Here is a 15,718-nt window from a genome sequence, read left to right as displayed (position 1 = left end):
GCCACATGTTATCATGATGCATATGCTGCATATGTCCCCCACCTCTGCAAAAAAACGTTTTTTGCCTGTTATATCTATATGCTGTGACCCCTCCTGGAGTCCTCCAACCACATTCGGCTGTATTATTAACATCACTTCACACAGATAACTAAATGATCCTGCAGTGTGTCTGTGTTGCTTTCATTTTAGTTGCTATGATTCCTAGGATTTCTCTATCTGCCATGAGCTTCTATGTGTTTTCTCTCTTGTTATATACTACTGTAACATCTATGAAACTGTATCACTGAAATTTCCCCATTGTGGGACTATTAAAGGATTATCTTATCTTATCTTAAACAATAAGTTGAAAAGTATAGCTGTATATGGCAAACAGGGAAAGATAAAGCAATCTATTTCAGTAAAACACAGGCTACAAATCTAAATATGACCCTTGAGATGAGGATACTCCTTCATATTGTACCTGTTATTTGATTTGACTTTTCAGAGTAAGGTGTTACTGTATATGTGTGTTCATGAGGAAAATTTTGTGGAAAATATGCGCTGCATTTTCCAAATCCGTTACGGCCATGTCAATTATACCCAAGGAAGCAGAAAGTCCACAAAGAAACTTCTGCATACTTTCTATGAAAATACTTTCCATGGTGAGTTCCATGCTGGAGAATAATTCCCATCCTATACATGAGACCGTGATAACACTGGGCAGTACTGTGTGAGAAAGTGACGGGTAAAGTTCTGGAAGGGCGCTGTATCTCCCCAGATTCCTCACTTATACGTGGTGAGTGAGGTCAACACAGAACTGTAGGAAACCCTTACCTGTGAGATAGCCTTTCACTTAACTACTTCTTGTCCTAAAGCAGGAGCTTCCAAGCACAGGTGCGAGAGGGGCCTCATTAAGGCCTATAAAACCTGTCAAGACTTCAGTCCTGAGCAGTTCCTTGGAGAGAGTGGAGGAGCCGGGTTCTGTCCCAACACCCCTGACATCTGCTGAGAGACCAGTGTGTACCATAGCTTCTGTTTTGACCGTGTGGCTGGAGCAAGCCACACCTACACTTAAAGTACCTTTGTTTAGTTAGCCGCTCGGACAAGCAGGATTTGTGTTACTGCTTTTGCCTGAAGCTAATGCTTGTTTATTTTCTGCCAGTTTCTTTTTGCAAAATAAACACACAGGCTACAAAACCTGTTGAACCTGATTTTGGTGTCTGTCTCTGACTGTCTGGGTCCGCTGCTGCTACCACTGAGCCTACCTCCCCCACAACTGTCAGTGACCAACTGCTTCATCCTAAGTGTAAGGGGGCGTTCACACTACCGTCGGTGTCCGACAGGTAGTGTCCGCTCAAAATCTGGCACGGACATTAGGAGCGGACACTAGCTGTGTCTGTGACACCTGTCATTTATTTAAATGGCCATCGGGTGTGTTCTTTTGCACTCCGTGCCCTTCCTTCACTGTCCGCATGTAAAGATGTCCGACTTTTCAAGCGGACAGAAAAACCCGACATGGGCGATGCCCATTTAAATAAATGACAGGTGTCACGGACACAGCTAGTGTCCGCTCCTAATGTCCGTGCCAGATTTTGAGCGGACACTAGGAGCGGACACTACCTGTTGGACACCGACGGTAGTGTGAACGCCCCCTAAGAAGGAGCGTTATCAGAAGTCTTTCCTCACCGGTGTGGTTAGGCTGTACAACCAACACCAAGCTAAGCGTAGATCATTCCATACAGAGAACTGAAAGATCTATTAGTTGTGATATCCCTTCTACTACCTTTTTTACCTTTACCTTATTTATCTGTACCTGTCTCTTCAATGCCTCTAACTTGGAGCTTTTGTATTTGTATATTGTAATATCTATGCTCTGTAACACACTGAACTTCCCCATGGTGGGACTATTAAAAAATTATCTTATTATTAAAAGCGCCTCAGCTTTAAAGGAGGAAACTGCTCTCTCTCTCATTCAGACACATGACGCACATATTTAGAGAAGTACCGGTAGTCACCTGGTTGTGATAGAAATACTTCTATTTTACGCCAACATCAGCTTAAACCTGGGTTTCTTCTCTTTATCACCACTTCTTGCTTAAAGGGGTTGTCCCATAACAAGGATCCTATCTATACTGCTAGTTTATGTGGATTTAAGACTTTTTCTAAATACATTGCTTTATCAAAACTGCTTTGTTTGGCCGCAATCTTAATTTATTCACTTCGTTGTTTACCTGCGTTTGTACGACAGGGGCCCCGGACTACGGGCTTATCTACTCAGTCACTCAGTGACATAGCTGCCTGCTCTCGGGGGGGGGGGGGGGGGGGGGGGAGGAGGAGCTGAGTGCTCAGCAGCAGCTTTGAGCTGTGTATGTCTGACAAGTAACGGAGCTCCTCAGATAGGGGAGGGGGGAGGTAAGAGCTCAGGGATTTCTAAACTCTTTATCTTCAGCTCTTCCACAGTTTAATTGAATTTGGCTGATAAGGGCTGAGATAGGGAGTGTGTTACCTCTGTATGTAATGCAAACTGACTCAAATCCAGCTCTGCTACATCAGCCTCTACATCAGCTACATACTGTGGTAATGCATTTATAACCAATCCCTGATTACTGACTGCAAACACAGCAGATAGCAGAGGAAGTGAAACCCCGCCCACCAATGTGCCGAGAAAACCAGGAAGTGAAGAGAGCACACAGCCTGCAGGTTGGTGAACAGGCGTTATGGGAATACCCCTTTAAACTTTCCCTTCCCTCTCTATAGAATTCTAAAGAGATGAGTCAAGTCACTTACAGTTGATTTTCACAATGAAAGATATTTTAGCAGAGTGATGGGATAATTCCTGATAAGAGCTAAATAAAGCATTTCACTCTGATACATATATATATATATATATATATATATATATATATATATATATATATATATTTTACAATTACAAAGTTCCTCGCCTTCACTTATATAAAGTTTGATGAAACATTGGATCTAAAAAACCCAAAAAAACTATAACTAGTCTTTATTTCTGCAAACATTATATTATTTATCGATCATTAAAATTGTATTTTTTCTGCCTACCACGTCAGAATAGCCTTATAGAAAGGCAACACTTCTCCTACCTTTAGATGTCTTCTCCGGGCCTCCGTTCAGTAGAATTCCAGGTTTTTGGCGGTATGCAAATGAGTTCTCTCATAGCAGTGGAGGCGGGCCCCAGCTCTCAAACAGCACTGGGGGCGTCCCCAATGCTGCGAGAGAACTCTCCAGTGCCGCCTCTTCGCGTCTTCTTCCGGAGCTGGGTTCAAATTTCTAGGCCTCGGGCCGAGCTGACTGTGCATGCACAAGAAAATGGCCGCTTGCACAGTATTGTAAGTGGCCATTTTCTTGTGGCTGGCGGGCATGCGCAATTTAAATGCAAAACATAGCAAAATCCAGCTCACCACACTGTAGAAGCAGAAAAATTGTTCTTCGATCTCGGGAAGCACGGACACCGGATGGACCCAACCGGCAACAGCAAACATTCCAAAAAGTGTGTAAAAGGCCAGCATCAAACGAGTCCAAAAGTTAATAAAATATAACTTTTAACCCAATTTAAACCCAGCGCCCAAAGAAGGCGCAAAGAGAGGCTGTTCCAGACGAAGATAGAGGCGGCGCTGGAGATTCTCTCGCAGCACTGGGGGCGGTCCCTGGCGCTCAAACAGAACTCATTTGCATACCAACGAAAACCGGGATTTCTATCGAATGGTGGACCGGAGAAGACATCTAATGGTAGGAGAAGAATAGCCTTTCTTAAGGCTATTCTGACGTTGTAGGCAGAAAGAATACAATTTTAATGATTGAATCCCTTTAAATCTTAGTGTAACTTGATTAGTATCCCTAATGTTTATCTATTTTTTTTTCTTGCAAAAAAATTGTTTCCTGCAGAAAAATTCTACAACTTAATTGTGGAGTGAGTCACAACACTGTGATTTCATTGCAAATTGCTGAAAATGTTGTAGCGTCCCAGCCTAAGAGAAATAAAGGTTATATGAAATGCATTAGCTGCAAAACACATTAAATAGCAAGTATGAGGAACCTTAGACTAAAAAATGGATTTTGTCACAATACATTTGTACATTTAGGTTGGTTATGATTATAATACTGACGCTCTGTACTCACTGGGATACGCTCTCTCTAAGCAGACTGTTACCTCTGCTATTTATGCACCTAGGTCTGCCTATAGTGCAGGTGGGCCCTTCCACCTTGCAAAATTAGGTACACAATTTTTACTCCTTGATCAATCCATAAATGCACATTCTGAGGAGTGATGTAGGCACCAATAGTTTCCATATACTTTACAATCATTGTAGCAAAAAACTGCTAGCAGAAAAACGAAAGCTAGCGGTTTCCATAGACCACCATTGTATGGAGGCAGATTTTGAGGCGAAATCCGCTGTCAAAATCTGCCTCATAGCCCCCGTGTGAACTAGCCCTTAAAGCAGCTACCAACGTACCTATCGTAGTTACTGCTCAGCAATACTGAGGGAAGAGGACACCCCTTCAGAGACAGTTAACTCTACAAAGACCTGACTAGTCTTGAAGTGTACAAAATACCAACCTTCATTTGAAGGTTTAGCAAATTAAATTCAGCAACCAAAAAGTCACTAAGGTGATACAGTAAAGAATTACCGTATATACTCGAGTATAAGCCGAATTTTTCAGCACAGTTTTTGTGCTGAAAAAGTCCCCCTCGGATTATACTAGAGTCAGCAAAAAAATATTTTATTTATTTTTTTTTTTTTTAGGAAGGGGGGGGAGGGGTGTCTATGACCAGCCGCAATATCAATGTATAGAATCTCCCATAAAATAGTGAAAAAAAGAAGCTTAAAAAAAAAAATTAAAAAAATTAAAAGTTCTAAATCCCTCCTTTCCCTAGAATAGATAGATACAAAAATATAAAAATAGATAGAAAATGACTGTGAAACACAAACACATTAGGTATCCCTGTGTCTGAAAGTGCCCGGTCTACTGAATATAGGGGATCTGCAGTGCTCCTGTTCCATCGGGAAGCGGTTAATAGGAGCACTGCAGATACCGTATATCAGTGATGGCGAACCTTTTAGAGACCGAGTGCCCAAACTGCAACCCAAAACCCACAAAATTTTCGCGGAGTGCCAACACGACAATATAGACTTAATACTATGCGGATCCACAATTGCGGACAGTTACTGACCAAAAATTACAGTCATGTGGGGCTTTACAGAGCTTTCAATAATACAAACAACGTTGTACTGAAATGTAAAGGTCTCGGCATTTGGTACTTTGAACAATTAATTTTCACTATTTACATCGCACAGGATCTGTTTTATAGTTACCGTGTAATATTCTTACATCCTGTACTAATATCACGTCTGCTATAAAACAGATACTGTGTGATATAAATAGTGAGGGGACCCCAGACAGTATTATATGCTCTGCAGTGGGCCCACCACACAATATTATATTCTCCACAGTACCACAGTAGCCCCCCAGTGTTATATGCTCCGCAGTAGGTGTCCCCCCCCCCACAGGATTATATGCTCCACAGTGGCATCCACACACAGTATTGTGTGCTTATAAATAGCCCCCCCCAGTATTATATGCGCTTTAGTACACCCCCCAGTATTATAAGCCACCCCAGTATTATAAGCCCCCCCAGTATTATAAGCCCCCTCAGTATTATACACTCCCCCCCGTATTATACACTCCCCCCAGTATTATAAGCCCCCCCCCCGTATTATACACTCCCCCCCAGTATCATACACCCCACCAAGTATTATAAGCGTTCCCCCCAACATCATATACACAGTGAGCCACTCTCATACTCACCCCTGAAGAGCCGCCGGCATCCACCTTCTTGTCACTGGCGGCGCTGATGACGTCATCGCGCCCGCGTCGGGGCAGAGGTCAAACTCTGCAGCCAGTGTAGGCCGCGGTCGCGCGATCCGCGGACTACCCTGACAGCTTTCAGCTGTATGTGCATTTGCACATACAACTGAAGGCAGTGATCGCTCATCAACGGGGAATCCTGTACCGGATTCCCTGTTGGTGAGCGATCCGGGCGACCGCACGCGTGCCAGCATGGAGGGCTCTGCGTGCCCTCTCTGGCACGCGTGCCATAGGTTCGCCATCACTGCCCTATATTCAGACAGGCTGAATTCCAAGTGGGGGGGGGGGGGGGGGAAACAGTCCTCAAGCTCAGGGAAGGGGCAGACAGACAACCAAAACACCCCTTTCCCTTTCCCAGCACTTACTGCACCCAAAAACTCTGACCATTTTAATTTTTGAAATTTCCCAGTAGCTGCAACATTTCCCTCGGCTTATACTCGAGTCAATAAGTTTTCCCAGTTTTTTGTGGTAAAATTAGGGGCCTCGGCTTATATTCGGGTCGGCTTATACTCGAGTATATACGGGTATTTGTTTTTAGTTTTATTAATAAATATAGCACATATATTAAAAATATAACTTTTTGTTAGTAGAGTTACAAATATCACAAAGTTATGGATTAAGTTATGCTAGTTTTTTTTTACGAATTTTGACACACCGATCTCAAAAGGTTGGCCATCACTGGTCTAAGGAGTATAGGCACATTCAGATGGTAGTAATACTGCTCTGTATAGGACTCTGAGCCTATCATTCCTAATAGATCTGATCATTTTCTTGGCACTGAAAGCAGTCGATTTCACATTCCTTGTAGACAATTTAGCCACTGATCAAAGCACTAAACTATTCTCATAGTACAAAGCTTAACTAGCAACAAATGCTGCAAAATATATGGCAAGTAAGAAATACCCAGATGGACTTATTTACAAATAATTCTTTTAAAGGAGCATTCATATTTCATAAAATTATGGCATGCCACTAGGATGTCCCATCACTTCATGATCAATGTGAATCCGAACTATAGGACCGCCTGATCCTACAAATGAAGAGGACACAGCACTGATTCATGGGGAGTTTTGCTGCACAAGATGGCTCCATTCAGTTCAATGGATTTGTGTTGTTGTTGCCCTGCACATTGGGGCTTCTGTATCACTAAATCAGTGCTGTAACCGATGTCAGACTGCCGTCACTCATAAAGAGATGTAAACTGTTGGCATAAGTATAATCTTTTAAAGAGGATCTTTCATGTCCTCGGGCACGTGGTTTTATATACCACTAGAAAGCTGACAGACCGCTAGAAAAGTAGTGCTTGAAGTAGTTTTCTCTCTGCATGATTTGTGCGGACACTTCGCAAAAAACACACGGAACCCATTATAGACTATTGGGTAGTGTGCTTTCATTGCATACTGCTTTTTAATGCGTTTGGTATTCCGTCTGAACCAGGCCTCAGCGTAGCCAAACTCTAATACACAAAGAGACCAGGCTCCATCTATGGGGACAGACAGGTGAGCTTGTCATGTGACTGTCATCCTGCACTTTCCAGAAAAGATGGCATTAAAAATTATTTAAAAACAAGGCGGAACTGTGCCATTGGGAGCCAACTCAGCTCAGTAATAAGGGGCAAGTCTGCTAACACCACTGCACCAATACTATGTATGACCTATATGTTATTCTACTTGAAGCAAATAAGGCTCACCTGTAGATAGATAGATAGATAGATAGATAGATAGATAGATAGATAGATAGGAGAGAGATAGATTGATAGATAGATAGATAGGAGATAGATAGATAGATAGATAGATAGATAGATAGATAGATAGATAGATAGATAGACAGGAGATAGATAGACAGATAGATAGATAGATAGATAGATAGATAGATAGGAGATAGATAGATAGATAGGAGATAGATAGATAGATAGATAGATAGATAGATAGATAGATAGATAGGAGATAGATAGATAGATAGATAGACAGATAGATAGATAGGAGATAGATAGATAGATAGATAGACGGATAGATAGATAGACAGATAGATAGACAGATAGACAGACAGACAGATAGATAGATATGACAAACGTGTCCTACATATCTGAAGAGGAAGCAGCTTTTTAGGTCCAAGTTCAGACAACTATAATCATTACTAGAAATAATACAGTTCCGCTCTACAGTAAACAATAAGCAGTCATCGTCCAGTCACCAGGGTAAGAGTGCTGGTATGGAGCATGCCTCCACTGTTCCTACAATACACCGCCATACTTACCACACCCGCTGTGTTACATTCACCGGTCAGTGCCCAGTATCAGAACTGTTTCCCTACGGCCGTGCCGTGCTCCAGTTCTGTTTTCACTGGTCGTCTTGGAAACGAAGAAGAACGTTACGAACCGCCCGCCGGCTCCACCGCCTGTGTACGGGTGCCTCAAGTAGTCAAAAGTAGGAGCGAAATAACAGCTCGTTGCGCTCAGCGGCCACTGCGGGGAGGTAGGCACAGCAAGCACAGGGGAATGGGAAGAATGTCTATAAAGGATGATGTGCGCACAGATATTTATTCATAAAATACTATATAACATTATAATTCGCCGTTCAGACTAGTAATGTGCGATGAAAACAAAGTCGAGCTCAAAACAGGCCTGTATACAGGGTTGGAATGACCTGACAGCACTGACTGCTCATGGCCAAACATACCAAGATTTCTCATCTGAAGCATTTAGGACTATCCTAGATGTGGATGTTTATATGTGTGTGTGTGTATATATATATATATATATATATATGTGCATATATATATATATGTATATATATATATATGTATATATATATATATATATATATATATATATATATATATATGTACTAGTATTACCCGTGACTTCATCCACGGCCCCCTCACCCCCTGCACGACACACCTGCAGCGCTGCTCCGGCCCCCGTCTTTGCCTTGTGGCCGCAGCGGGTCTGTCCAACACCAGCAGATTCTGACTGGTTACATTGGTAACCAGTCAGAATCAGCTGTCAAGTTATCCCTGCACGAAGAACTGGCCATTAAAAAAAAGGGGGGGGGGCCTGCAGTTCTCCGTGCAGGGATAAGTGGGTAGCTGATTGTGACTGGTTACCAACGTATCCCAGCAAGGGAGGCCAAATATGCAATGTGAACACTCCTTTAAAGTGAAAGTCCCACCCCCAAACAGGCTGCTATGCTAGTAGCATAGCAGCCTACATCATTATTAATACAAAGCACACATACCTTTGGAGGTATTGTGTGGTTTGTAGCTCTCCAGCTAAAAACTTATATATTATTGCCCCAGTTCCCTCTCCGCAGTGCCGTACACCCGATGCCGCAACAATCCCCCCCCCCCCCCCCCCGTCCACCTTCTAACATCTTTCCATTGCTCCCTGTACCCATACCTCACAACTTTTGAAGAACCAAAAGAGAGACAAAATGTGCGCGCCGCTGCAAATTTAGCCCCACCCACTGTTATGTTGACTCCGCCCATTCTCGTTAATTTTTCATGTGCCTACACACAGTATAATCCTCCTACAGTCACCCGTAAATTATATGTCCCCCTCTATCTCTCCTCCAGCTTCATATACACCCTTCATCTGCCCCCAGTTTCATGTCTCCCCCTCCATCTCTGCCCCCAGTTTCATGTCCCCCATTTCTGCCCCCAGTTTCATGTCCCCCATCTCTGCCCCCAGATTCATGTCCCCCCATCTCTGCCCCCAGATTCATGTCCCCCCATCTCTGCCCCCAGATTCATGTCCCCCCATCTCTGCCCCAGATTCATATCCCCTCCATCTCTGCCCCAGATTCATGTCCCCTCCATCTCTGCCCCAGATTCATGTCCCTCCATCTCTGCCCCCAGATTCATGTCCCCTCCATCTCTGCCCCCAGATTCATGTCCCTCCATCTCTGCCCCCAGATTCATGTCCCCTCCATCTCTGCCCCCAGATTCATGTCCCCTCCATCTCTGCCCCCAGATTCATGTCCCTCCATCTCTGCCCCCAGATTCATGTCTCTCCATCTCTGCCCCCAGTGTCATGCTGTCCTCTCCATCTCTGCCCCCAGATTTATGTCCCCTCCATCTCTGTCACCAGATTCATGTCCCCTCCATCTCTGCCCCCAGATTCATGTCCCTCCATCTCTGCCCCCAGATTCATGTCCCTCCATCTCAGTCCTCAGTGTCATGCCGTCCTCTCCATCTCTGCCCCCAGATTCATGTCCCCTCCATCTCTGCCCCCAGTGTCATGCCGTTCTCTCCTTCATCTGTCCACCTCAGTGTACACGACATTACACTTACCTTCTCCTCCGCTCCCTCGCCACTCTCTGCGCGTCTCTCTCTCTCGCTGACACAGTTGTAGACACGATGTGACGTCATCACATCGCGTCTACATAGCCAGTAGCAGCGGGCCAGCGGCGGCGGCAAAGCAAAGAGCTGATCTGTGTCAGCTCCTCGCTTCAGCCGTGTATGTCTTCAACTCAGATCTGCGTCTTCTGGACGCAGATCTGAGTTGAAATAGGACATACAATGACTGTTGCAGGCGCCAGGGGGCCGGCACACGGTGGCGGGCCAAAACCGGGCCCCCACCATTTTTCAATTTGGCCGGGCCCCTGACGCCAGTAGCAGTAGTACTGGCCTATCGGCGGCACTGAACACCAGTGCACCCATGGACCCCACCTTGCGCCCCGCTGGCCCCCCCACCTTTTTCCATACCCGGTCTCCTATTCCCTCACTCCTCCCCCCAACCCCCTTACCCCCCACCTCGTGCCCCCTTTCCCCCTCCCTAAAGGCCCCACCCAACTTGTGCCCCCTTTTCCTCTCCCTACCCACCCACCTACCAGAACTCGCGACCCCGGCCACACTCCTCCCCACCCCGGGTTCCCCGTGCGCCGAGGTTACAGGGGTGCATAGGGTTGACAGACCGTGCAGCGCAGCTGCTGCGGCCATGCATGGCACAGGTACACGGCGGTTCGCGGGACAGTTCCCTCTACCCCTTCCGACCCCCGGCAGACTCACCGCTCCACACCACGCCGGCATGTGCGGCTTTCGGCTGCCAGCATGCACGCTGCCTTTTTCTTCATGACAGTGTGCGGCTGGATCAGAGGATCTAGTGCTAACCTGGTCTCCAAGAGAGCGGACAGAGCTGAGACTTGGACCTTTAGGGTAGCAGGTGCCAGCCCCTTCTCCAGGCCATCTTGCAGGAACTCCAAGACTGCATCTCTATTAGGGTCGCGCTGGTTACTTGAACACCAGTTCTGGAAAATCCGGGCGACCCTCTGGTAGCTCTGGTTAGTTGACTCCGCTCTTGAGTGCGCCAAAGTTCTTAGCACTCCTTGGGATAATCCTCTTTCGCCAGCTACAGGCTGGCTGACCTCCAGGCAGTGAGGTTGAATCTGTTCAGGCCTTGATAAGGCTGACTGTTCCGGATCACCAGATTTTGCACTGGTGGAAGCCTCCAGTTGTTCCTCCGCCTCATGGGGGTGAAGACGGTGAACCATGCCCTTTTTGACCAGAATGGCGTGCTCCTTGCCAAGCTCTGGTCCTGCCTGAGTTTCGTCAATACCTTCAGAATCCTCTAATGAGGAGGGTAAACGCTCTTCCATTTGAACCTCCCAGGTATTGACAGCACCAGAGGACTGTCCTCCCGGACAGGGGAGCAGTGTACCTCTATTACGGTGCTGCTTGAGGTGGCCATCAGATCCACCTCGGGGAGACCTCATCTTTTGGTAAGATAGTGGAAGGCACCCTGGTCTAGGGACGACCTGGCTAAGGTCACCCGAACTCTTGCGAGTTAGTCCCTCAGACTGTGTCAGCAACCTGGAATCTGAACCGCCGGCAGCTGGGAGAGTAGAAGATCCGTCTAGATAAGGATCTCTGTGGCGCCGCGTAAGATGGGAAAGGCTCTGTTCTTCCTTTCGTGAAGGCTGTAAGCTGTCATCGGGTCGTCTACTCGGATCTTGATCCTGTCTCTCAGGAAACGTGGTGCCAACGTCTGACGTTTCATTCGAGCTTTCGTAGACTCTCGCCAGCTGGGTAAGCGCGTTCTCCTCAGGTACCGCCAGGTGCCTTGTACCAGGGTCTCCCCCAGATGAGCTCCCCCAATTGGGGAGGCATCTGTGGTCAACAGGGTCTAGGTGAACCTGACCGAGGACCTGCCATCGCAAAGATGGGTCTGCCGGGCTTGTACAGGCCGGGCACTGATGGTTTACTGGATAGGCTCTTTTAGTCCCTAGGGACAGTGATTCCAGACTCGCAGCTTCTTGGCGTAGAGAAGGTGCCTCCAGGTGAGAGAGTCTATGGTGAATCCCCGGAACTGGATTCGATCTGATGGAACCACAGGTGATTCTAACGGGTCTTCAGCTACGGTCTGTATGTATCTGAGGTAGCCTTCCCTGATCTAGGGTTTGAAAATCCTTATACCCAATTAAAGGGCTTCCCAGCCTTACTGCAGGTCTGGGGGAAGACCCGAGGATACTATTTCCCCGAAGGTAGGGGGGGCTGAAGTTCTGCCGTCTGGGAGGGTGGACACTTGAGGACAAGGCTTTCCATCTAGGTATTTGTCCCCTAAATACAAGGTCCTGGACCGAGCTACGGACGATCCTGCGAGTATACCTGGCCTGAAGGTCCTTCAGAGAAACCGCATCCCGGGGGGGAAACGGTCTAGATAGAAAACGATGAACCTGAGTCCCTCGCCCAAGGTCTTGGGTACCAAGAAAACCGGAGGAGGATCCTTCTGGAAGGGCACTCACAGATGAAGTTGTTTGGGGCCCTAAAGAGGGCAAGATGTTGTCTCGGTCAGTGGAGTCTAGATGACATGCTGAGTGACTCCGGGACCTTTGCGCTGGGGGCCTAGATGGAGGGCGGGTCCGTCTTTTCCCAAGCTGGCAGATTTCAGATTGGTCAGGGATCTCTTTTCCGGTTGCGGGAAGCACCGCGTCCCCTGCCTCTGCCCTGGGGAGCGGAGCGCCCACGTCCCCTGAAGCCTCTGGTGGAGGAACCTCGCCCCCGAAAGGCGGTTCTTCTTCTCTCTGGCGGCTGCGGCAGATTTTTAGACTTGGTGTCCGCCAGATCCTCCATAATTTTATCCAGGGCCTTGCCAAAACGCCTATCTGGCTCAAAGGGCAGTGTACAAAGCCCCAGTTTGGAAGCGTTGTCCACCCTCCATGGTTTGATCCACAGTGGTCGCCTGGCCACGGTAGTAAGGGCCATAGACTTAGAGGCGAGCTTCAACTGTGTCCTGGAAGATTCAGCCAGATGGTCCACCAACAAGTTAATGTCAGTCATGGCCGACAGGAGGTCGTCCCGGTGGACTCCCGTGTCAATATTCCTAGCAAGGGCTGATAGTTCAGCCTGCAGGCCAGTGACCACTTCGTTTGCTGATATGACCACAGAGGCCTGAGAGGAGGCGGCGGAATATGCCCGCCTCAAAGACCCCTCTACACGGCAGTCCAACAGATCCTGCAAGCTTGACCCGTCTTCGACAGGAAGGACAGTTCGGCAGGATAATTTTGCCACCGCCACGTCCACTTTGGGTGGTGGTCCCCAGGCACCCTGCTGGGACTCCAACATCGGGAAGAGAGCCCTAAATCTTGCGGAAGGTATGAATGCTCTCTCTGGACGCCTCCACTCTCCCTCCATTACCTGGATCAGGTCTGAATTGGCCTTAAAGGACTTTGCCCTCCTGCTTGGTCCCTCACCAGCCTCCCGATCTCTCTCTTACAGATCAGCTTTTAGCCACTTTTCAAGGTGTCTGATCCTCACATAAAAAAAAGGAAAAATCTGCAGTAGTCTCTTCTTTTTTGGGGGTATCTTCTCTGTAGAAAATTTGTTAAAGGAGGAAGAATCAGATGATGGTGACATCTGTATGTGCAGTGGCATAACTAGGAATGGCGGGGCCCCGTGGCGAACTTTTGTCATGGCCTTTCCCCCTCCCCGACCGACGCCAAAGACCTCGACCAACCGACTTCACCCCCTGCATTTCTGTGCACACTATTATGCCCCATAGTGGCCCCTGCACACAGTATTATGCTCCATTGTGGACACCCATGAACAATTATTATACTCTGGGGTCTTTTCAGACCCCAGGATATAATAATCGGAGACCCAGGGGGGATAAAAACAACACTGTTACTTACCTATCCCCGGTTCCACTGCACTCCCCGCCATTGTCGGCCATCTTCAATGACGTCCGAGATGTCATGTGACCGGGGGACCCGCATCGCGACGCATATGGACGCAGGTCCCGGTCATGTGACATCAGGGACGTCACGCAAGTAGGCCCGAAGCCTGCCCGTAGAGGTAAGTAACACTGTTTTTTATGGCCCTTACCTCTCCTGGGCCTTCGATAATTATACTCGGGGGTCCGAAAAGACCCATGAATATAACAGTGCTTGTGGGACCCGCGGTGTCATTTACCGATCCCAGCCCCTGCCAAGATTGGTAAGTAAGTAGGGCCCATTACCAGCTGGAGTAACTCCAGACGGTAACGGGCTGTTAAAAATATATAAAAAACCGCAGCGGTAGCCCCCTAATGCCTCAGGCCCTGTGGCAGCCGCTACCGTTGCTACCCCAGTAGTCACACCCCTGTGTATGTGACAGAGGCTAACCTAATTTTAGTGTCATAGAACTCAGGACAAGAGGTTTCCAGATTTTCTGCAGCAGCAACCTGTAAGATTAACCTTTACTTCTTCTTCTGCAGATCTCTGAACATATCGCTCTGCCAACTACCACAAGGTTTGCAAGATTGCATCTCCAGAGAAGCTAGGGACTCTACTAGAGATGAGCGAGTAGTATTCAATCGAATACTACAGTATTCAAAATATTCGTACTCGATCAAATACTACTAGCTATTCGCAGTAAATATTCGATTCAGAACCAGCGTTGATTGGCCGAATGCTATACAGTTTATAGCATTCAGCAAATCAACGCTGGTTCTGCAGCAGGCTCGTCCTTGCTAGTCGGGAGAGCTGGCAGCTTGCTGTTACGAGGGAGCTTACTTTTTCTCATAGGAATGCACTGACCAGTGTTGATTGGCCAGAGTACAGCATTCAGCCAATCAACGCTGGTTCTGCCGGAGGCTCGTCTGTGAGGAGGTGGAGTCTAAGATCGGAACACAGCAGTCTCCATTGTGGTCCGATCTTAGACTCCGCCTCCTCACAGATGAGCCTCCGGCAGAACCAGCGTTGATTGGTCAAATGCTGTACACTGGTCAATCAATGCTGGTCAATGCATTCCTAGGACAAAAAAGTCAGCTCCCTCGTAACAGCAAGCTGCCAGCTCTCCCGACTAGCAGGGACAAGCCTGCTGCAGAACCAGCGTTGATTTGCCGCAGGCTCGTCTTTGCTAGTCAGGAAAGCTGGCAGCTTGTGGTTACGAGGGAGCTGACTTTTTATCAGCGCAACTGCAACTGCTGTGCAGTTAAAGCGCACGGACCACATAGACTATAATGGGGTCCGTGCGCTTTAACTGCACATCGCTCCTCCTAAACACTCCTCCTGCTACTTGTGGACTTGGTGACTCTCCTTCAGTCAAATAGTGGTTTCCTCTGAAACAAGCATTTTTTCGCATAGACTATAATGGTATTCGATATTTGATCGAGTTGTCTAATATTGAGGCTCTACCCAAAACGAATCTCGAATATTTCACTGTTCGCTCATCTCTAGTCTCTACCATTCATGAATTACAGGGTTGAATACTGTATGATAGTTTCTTAGATGTCATTAAGGTTTTAGGGCAGTTTTTACTTTAATAAAATCCTTTCCAGACCAACAGTAGAGATAACTCTGGAACACTTGTCTGAGCGAAATGGCCATATTGCTAAGGCTAGGTTCACATCTGCGCCTACTCTCCACCT

At 47.2% G+C, this 15,718-nt stretch overlaps 1 protein-coding gene across 2 annotated transcripts in view; it reads right to left on the bottom strand.

Annotated features, from left to right (window-relative positions):
* KIF27 (kinesin family member 27) overlaps positions 1 to 8,225 on the bottom strand; it is a 52,271-nt gene extending 44,046 nt beyond the window's left edge. For both annotated transcript variants that reach the window (XM_075277922.1, XM_075277930.1), the window contains exon 1: positions 8,131 to 8,225. The gene's annotated coding sequence lies outside the window, so the exon portion shown is untranslated. The remainder of the gene's footprint in view (positions 1 to 8,130) is intronic.
* Between the last annotated feature and the right edge of the window lie 7,493 nt (positions 8,226 to 15,718).

The sequence above is a fragment of the Leptodactylus fuscus genome, chromosome 1 (genome assembly GCF_031893055.1).
Source record: "Leptodactylus fuscus isolate aLepFus1 chromosome 1, aLepFus1.hap2, whole genome shotgun sequence".
Lineage (NCBI taxonomy): Eukaryota > Metazoa > Chordata > Amphibia > Anura > Leptodactylidae > Leptodactylus > Leptodactylus fuscus.
This window is presented reverse-complemented; position numbering and strand designations above follow the sequence as displayed.